This window comes from Eublepharis macularius, chromosome 1, assembly GCF_028583425.1.
Source record: "Eublepharis macularius isolate TG4126 chromosome 1, MPM_Emac_v1.0, whole genome shotgun sequence".
Lineage (NCBI taxonomy): Eukaryota > Metazoa > Chordata > Lepidosauria > Squamata > Eublepharidae > Eublepharis > Eublepharis macularius.
Window position 1 is genome coordinate 97,077,672 of NC_072790.1, and position 6,858 is coordinate 97,084,529.

The 6,858-nt window shown below is 40.6% G+C and overlaps 1 protein-coding gene across 1 annotated transcript in view; it reads left to right on the forward strand.

Annotated features, from left to right (window-relative positions):
- The window catches only part of SOBP (sine oculis binding protein homolog), a 255,682-nt gene extending 253,647 nt beyond the window's left edge, over positions 1–2,035 (forward strand). The window contains exon 7 of the mRNA XM_055000153.1: positions 378–2,035. The gene's annotated coding sequence lies outside the window, so the exon portion shown is untranslated. The remainder of the gene's footprint in view (positions 1–377) is intronic.
- Positions 2,036–6,858: the final 4,823 nt, after the last annotated feature.

Below are 6,858 nucleotides of genomic sequence, written 5' to 3' on the forward strand. Positions count from 1 at the left end.
AAGGTTAAATATTTACCTACATTCTATACCATAATTTCCTGATCATTGAAAAGATGGACTATTTTGGTTCATCAGAGCATTAAGCCATCAAGCACTGCCCCCATGCACATTAGGCATTCTATAAAAGCAGGGGTCATAAACTATAAGCTCTCTGTTCATAATCCACAACAAGTCTATACAACCGTTTATGCAAAGAAGGCTTCATGTTATGCTGACTGACTTCACAGTATTGGATCATTGGTGGTACATTTAAAACCATGGGCCTAGATTAAAACAGGAATGGCCAAACTTCTAGCAGGGCATAATATTATGACTTGTAATAAGCTGTGAGGCTTCTGGATGTGTGCTGATCTGTCTGTCTTTGTCTATTTTTACAGGAATGCTCACTTTGACAGGGTATCTTGCATGGAGGAAGGGAGCAGAGCAAACCATTCTACTTTACCAAATACACCAGCTGGTCCACTTACCAACTCTTCTGGTTAAAAGTCAAGTAGACAAAGCCACTTCCCACCATTCATTTTCTCAGAGGGAAGGCTTAAACCCTTGGGTGCCTTTGGCTCAGAAGACTGTAAGCACATCATGGACCCCATGAAGTATGCTCAGCATTCCTACTACCATCTCCCCTTCTCCCCTTCCCTTTGGTTTCTTGCCGATAGAGGATTTTCCTCTGGTTTGTAAAGCCACATGGACCAATGTATGTACTCTTTTCCTCACTGACTACAAGGTTCAGATATTAGAGGCTGGACAGTGAAATGGATTTTTTTCAAAAGAAAAACTGCTGTGGTTTTGCTGCTACACTAAGAATTGTGATTTGCATTGTATGGTTTCGGACCTATTCGTGTTTTTGATGGTGGGGGAAGGGGTTATCCTGGAGTATTGATACTTCAGAGTCATCTCTCTCTCTCTCCTTCCCATGATGCACTTTTAAACGAAGAGTTATTAGAATATTTTATTGGCTAATATACTTTGGTTCTTGTTATTTTTTACAAAGACCACCTTTATCCTTTTTAATGCCATATTTTCAGTGTTACACTTTTATGGCTTTTTTTTTTTATTTGACAGTTGTAAGAAGCAGCATGAATAGTTTATACTGTGGTTTTGCAGAGACTGAACGCCAAGAGAACTCAGTAAATGTTTATTCCTCTCAGCTTTCTCTTTCAATTCCCTTAAATAGCGCCCCATTTGGGAACAGAGCAAGAGTGTTGAACTAAAGACCAAAAAAATAGATCCCCTCAAGGTGTAAAACTATCTAGGGGAAATATTTGCTGGGTGTTACGAAAGACTTGGATGAAATTTCAACCCTGATGGTTTTTCAGTGATCCAGGAAGTCAGTGAGACAATCTCTCCAGATGCAGAGCCCTTTCATGATAATTAGAAAGGTATGGCCAAGCCAATGAAAACACAGGGGTAAAGTGAGAAGAGAGCCCCCATGATTCTGTTTCACTGTTTGCTTTCTCCTGTCATGGTTAAAAGAAATGTGCAATTCGATCCTCAGTCAGTGGGTGGAGGATAACAGGGTAGAATTTACTTGTGTGCACTTGTATAGTTGTAGCCAAGAGTCCAAAAGTACACTAGAGCATGTATGCCGGCACTGATTTGGTAAGACAATTGTGGAGTATCCCATTCTGACAAAATACTAAGGAAAAAAAGAAAAAAATGTTCAAATCACCTTGTGATCCAGTGTAACTGTTTACTAACTTGAATAAAGCAATTGTTCATGCGATAGTGCCCAGGGCACACCTTTACTGTAAGGCTGTTGTAACGAGTAACCAGAATGCAGTTTGGAATGGAGGTGCTTCAATGGAGTTAGGAGCCAGGTTTGAAAAGCCAATCAAATTAAAGCCTTACAGCAACGGTGAACTGAGGGCACTGTGTACATACTGTATTTCTATATTTTCCTTTGTACAGATTCACTTAAGTCAAGCTACTGTTTTACAGGTGCTCCTTATTTATTAGGGCTGTGAAGGCTTGGAAAATTACACCCAATGAGCAAGCTCGCTTTTTAAAAAAAAGAAATGAAAAAATTAAAAATGTAGGGGGAGGGAGGGCGGGAGGGTAGGATGATCTCATGAGCCTCCAGAGTGATTTCAAAACCTAACAGAGATAAATTTCTATGGGGGAAAATGAAGCACTTTTAAGAGGCTTCTGGTTATTCTGGGCTCGCATCATTTTTTCTTTCTCCCTGACTGGTGTCAGATTTATTAAAACAAAATAAATCTCCAAGTTTAAAAAATGTATTTACTATTACGTTGTTTTGTTTATTTTTAACTGTCTGTGCACAAAATGTCTTCACTTCTTCCTGACAGTTCAGGGATAAAATAGATACAGTAAAATTCAACATGGGAGCTAAAAGGAGTAACTTCAAGCTTTTTGGGAGGGAGGTGCCTAAATTTCTTCTTTGTGAGCTCGTCTCTTCTGATCCTTTAGCAAGGACTGAAAAAACATTTAAAAATGAATAGAGACTGGGCTTGGGAGGGGGTTGATGCTGTATATAGCATTTTCTTTATTCATTGCTAGACTGAGGTCTACATACACAAACTACTACTGCTACATAGCAACTCTAAGCAATTTCAACCTCCCAGTGACCGATGTCTGCCCATCTGTTAATATATATTGCATGCTGATTATAATTCTTGACCATCTTCACCTGGGATCTATTGTTGTTGTCATCTTTTTAAACAAAGGGCCCAACTGTAAATTACATCATCCTCATTTCCTCCATGAGTCCTCCAGGAAGAATTTTGCACAGATATGCCTTGTGAGTTCTGTACTAGGAACTCAATTTACAAATGCTGATGGGCTCAATTCAGATTGAGACCATAGTGCATGGTAGGGCTGAAGGTCACCCCACCATGGAAGAGGACCTTATACCCCTAACCCCTGCCCCCTACCATTGTGCACCTGGATGGTGAGGGGGACAACAGTGGTCAGAGGCAGGCTGGAGCATGCTGCATGCAGGCTCTACAGGCCTGATAACATCACTTCTGCTTTAAACCTGAAGCTACGGCATCTCAGCATGACCAATTCTCTAAGAATCAGCCTAAAACAGCAAAAGCTCTATGTTTTGGGTCTGCTGAGATGCCAGAGCTTCCAGTTTAAACCAGAAGTGACATCATGAAGCCTTTGGAACCTCCATGCAACATGTTCCAGCCTGTCTCTGCTCTCTGAGAGAGGAGGATCGGCACTCCCACACACACTTTTCAGGTAGGAGGGCCCGACAACCCTCATGCATGGGAAAGCTTCAGCCCCCTCCCCTCATGCCAGTTTCCCAAGTTGAAATGGCCCCAGGAAGTTGCTACTAGCCCACAGGAAAAAACTACATATACTAATTGCTACTTGTAGGTTTCTCCAGTGGAGCAGATAGTGGCTCCCAGGGCCGTTCAGGTTGAGAAAATAGTGCAGTGGGAGGACATAACCCCGTCTTCCTATGTGCTGCAATCCTAGTGCAAATCAGGCTTCTGTGCACTTGGGAATTGAGTTCTGAGCATGAGACTCACAAGGCATGTCCCATCAAAAGTTCTTGTGGTCAATAATGTAACATATTTAGGCCCTGAGACACTTTAGTAGATGTGGTTTATACATCATGTGTGTACATACATGTTCCTTGCTCTATGGACCAATAGATTCACAAGTTGCCTAGTTGCAGAATTAATTTATGTATTATACTTCATACAGTGGTATGGCCTTAAATATATATAATTGGGCTTGGAACAATACTGAACTACCTTTTGATCTGGTCAACTGTAGTTAAACAAAAGCACAAGCATGGCTCACTTATGGCAGTGGCTGCCGGAAATGCTTCTTTTTCAAGATATTGCATTTTCTTAGTCCTCAAATAGCATTAATTTTTTTGCTGAAGAAATGCTATTCTTTCCTCAGCTAGTGATTTCAACAGTTGTGTTGAATGTGACAATTAATGACAGTGCCTGTAAATCACTGATGATGAATGATATAACTCACCTCACTGACATCATGTTGAGACTCAAACACCAAAGACTATCCTACAAAACAACAGAGTTGCATGGAAACTGAAACTGTCTAGTCTCTAGACAAAATATTGGGGAGTACTTTATTAATCTCACTCCTGCAAACACATAGGTCGTATAGATCCTATAATAAGGGTGCACAAAGGTATGGTTCTTTCCTACTCTCGTTCTCCAGTAATCCCGAGACCTCCAAAATGCTAGTGCTGGACGTTACAGAGTCATGCAGACAAAAGGTTAGGCAACCTGGGAGACTGCAGGAGGAGCAGGCAAGGCAAGCACCATTCCTATGTCAAAATAATTTGCAACATGAAAAGAGAAAGTGTGTGGCTTTTCATCTCCACAACTCCTGCAATCTCCCCTATCATAATCTCAGGAGCTCTTGTAGGGGGCAAGGAGAACTTGCATCTTTATGCATACACCACGCTATAGGAGTGAAGCCATGACCTGTGCATATTTACTCAGAAACAAGTTCTACTGTGAAATACAGCTTGTTCTCATGTACATTTGGATACGATTGTTCTGCTCAGCAATTAGCTTCAGAAACATATATGTTAATGCCATTTCAAGCAGAGCTGTGTGTTATGCGCTGTCAAGTCACCTCTGACCTATGGTGAGCCTATGAATGAGAGACTTCCAAAATGTCATTAACAGACTCGCTCAGATCATGCAAACTGGAGGACATGGCTTCTTTTATTGAGTCAAGCCATCTCATTTTGGGTCTTCCTCTTTTCCTACTGCCTTCCATTTTTCCTAGCATTATTGACTTTTCCAGAGAATCTTGTCTTCTCGTGATGTGACCAAAATACAATAGCGTCAGTTTTGTCATTTTAGCTTCTAGGGAGAATTCAGGCTTGATTTGATCTAATACCTACTTACTTGTCTTTTTGGCCATCCATGGTATCCGCAAAACTCTCCTCCAGCACCACATTTCAATTGAATCAGTTTTCTTCCTGTCAGCCTTCTTCATCATCCAAGCAGAGCTACACCTTTCAATGACCTTAAAAGGCTGACTTCAGTGGCCGTGAAAGGTTGTAACTCTACTTAAGATGGCACTGTGTGAGAAGAAATGGGGAGTGGTTAAACTGTATGCACCAGTATTCACCTGTGTGGACTTACAGAAATCCTTGTAATGTTCATATCCTCCAGGCTCTTCTCTTCCCTCAGGACTGGCAACCAGGGGGCTAGCTGCTACCATTCAGCAGACCAGATTTGTCCCTGGGCCTGCCCAGCTGCTAATCCCTAGTTTAATTGTCTGAACACCAAAGATGTTATTCCTTCATAGGGACAGAGAATTAGATCCACCCTCTTTCTCATAATATGCCCCTCCCCACCATTAGATTATATTATTCCAAGCATAAACTTATAAAATACAAATTTTGCATCAATATTCTTAAAAATACATTTTTCTTTTAGGATTTTGAAAAGTATTACTAAAATATTTCTTAAGTTACTTTAGCTGTTAAACTTGAAAAACCAGGAAGAGTCCAGTGGTACCTTAAAGAAACAAGATTTTTTAAGGTGTGAGCTTTTGAGAGTCAAAGGTCCCTTTGTCAGATAGTTTGACTCTCAAAAGCCTATACCCTGAAAATCTTGGTCTTTAAGATGCCACTAGACTCAAATCTTGCTGTTTTACTGTAAACCAACATGGCCACCCACCGGAAACTATTTTTGAAAATAAGACACATTCCTGTAAATCACTGCTCAAATCTACATGAAATTAAAAAATTAAAAACAAAGCCAAGAGCAAAAGATTTTGTGCACTATGCAAAGGCTTACTAGTTCATATCAAAACCCAAGTAATCTTTGGTGGAAATTTTGCAAAATCACTACAGTACAACAAGTAGTAGACATGGGCATTTGTTTTTAGTGGCCTCCCAACAAAGTATAGCAGACTAACCTTGTTCACCGTTATTTATTAAGCAGAATAACTATAAGCACACAATGAACAAGCTAGTCTGCCATTCTAGAGAGAAAGGTGCACAGAAAAGTGAGATAGAAAATAGATTCCTATTTACAAGCAAAAGCACAATTCTACTACAGTTCACACATCATCCAGACAACAGAGTGACTTAAGACTGTTGGTCATTGTCTCCAGAATTTTTCCCAGTGGTTCCTATGTTACCATAAAAAAACTGTCCCAAAGGGTATTCCCCTTAGGGTAGATTTCTAGAAGTCTGTACAGCATTCTGATTGGGGGAGGATGGGGACAATAGGGAAATCTCTTGGGGGCAAAAGGCTGAGGGTGGTGTCTGGGGTGGCACTTACTAACCCTTGATTGGGAGGGAGCAGACTTGGTTTAAGAGTGGATTTTCCATTTGCACAGTGTCCAGAGTTTCCTATTTTCTTCTATGACTGTGAAAACCTGGGATAAGGAAGGGCCTTAAGAAGAATCATACTCATGTGCTAATCTGCATTGCAACTCAAAGTATCTCTTTCAGTTGTATTACCAGGAGACTACAAAAAGAGTACTGCCTAGAAAGTGCTGACCTGTTTAAAGCATGCTGAACAACTGCTTCTTTCTGTATGAACCTGTGCGCCCAGTGCACTCCTCTACCAGTTGGTACTTAAAGCACCTTCCCATAAAGCTATGAATTTTGCTGCTGTTCAGACCAAGGCCTTTTCAGTTAAAGAATTAGCCCTGTGGAACAGTGTGTTGCAGGGTATCATCATCACTACCTGTCTTTGAGAAGACATGCAAAGCCTTTTTCTTCCAAAGCTTTGATTGTTTGTTGGAGGATATCTTTGAAGCTGGGTGCTTTTATATTCTGTGATTGTATTGTAATTTTGGTTGCTATTTGGTATTGTGTCACCTTGAGTCTCTGGACAGAGTTCAGATATATAAATATATTAATTAATAAATCAATGCTGCTGC